Below are 1,104 nucleotides of genomic sequence, written 5' to 3'. Positions count from 1 at the left end.
TGTATAACTTTCCACAATTGAAATAAATGAGCCAATTACCTATATCCATGAGAATAATTCTCAAGCAGCATTTGTGGGGAAAAACAACCTCCTAGTTGTAAAAGGCATGCTGCCATTGATTACAGCATTTAACATACTGTAGATAAAACTTTGTGATATTTTGAGAAAATAAGCGTTTTAAACCATTATCAATCCTGTCTACAGAACACAGAGGAATCTCACTGTGATCTTTGTTTATTTTTATTTATTTATTTTTTTGCTGGTCTGTTGACATCCATGACTAATCTAAGAGTTTACAAGGCAGAGGGCACAGCGACATTAGTACACACGGAATATGATAATATTTGCACAGCGCATCGGCATAATTGCAAGAGGCTGTGGGAGGCTAGAGGTGAGGAGCCTGTGGGCATTCCCTACCTCCAGGCCTGCCCCAGCTTCCTCAGAGGCTGAGAATTGTCAACGTTGCAAATGCCTTTAACCATCAGACACAGTCTGTGGGGGTAGAGTATTAACAAGCCTCTGTGTTGTCTCTCCTGCCACACACCTTAGCTTGAAAAATCCATTTTTTTGTTGTTGTTGTTTTGGTTTTTTGTTTTGTTTTGTTTTTGTTTTGTTTTTCCTGTGAAGAACTGTGGTTGTTAGACTTATATGGTCAGGTGAATTGGAATGTGCGAGGGATAAAATCCCTGCAAGAGCATTCACCGTGCCAGCCCCATCTTGGCATCTGTGTTCACTTCTTGCAAGCTGAACAAATTTGAGGGGATAACTGTGTGTTCGTTGAGTTCTTTTGGGCTTTGATGATTTCACTTGTGCCCCCTCCCAACTTCCAGGTTTGGTCTTCGATCTGAAGGGACCCAAGGGAATAATGTCTGAAGTCAGGAAGAGTGGCCTTTGCTTGCTTGGTTTTTTGTTTGTTTGTTTGTTTGTTTGTTTGTCTGTCTTTTGTTTTTGTTTTGCCTTGTTTTGTTTTTTCTTTGTCTCCAACTTGCAAAGGAGTTCCAGGTCTCCCTGGCAAATGAGCACAAATCATCAGTAATGCTCCTAAATATAAACCCTAAAAAATATCTGAGGTCTCATTGTTCTCTTCAAAACCCAAATCTGTTT

The sequence above is a fragment of the Rattus norvegicus genome, chromosome 6 (genome assembly GCF_021556685.1).
Source record: "Rattus norvegicus strain SHRSP/BbbUtx chromosome 6, alternate assembly SHRSP_T2T, whole genome shotgun sequence".
Taxonomy (NCBI): Eukaryota; Metazoa; Chordata; class Mammalia; order Rodentia; family Muridae; genus Rattus; species Rattus norvegicus.
This window is presented reverse-complemented; position numbering follows the sequence as displayed.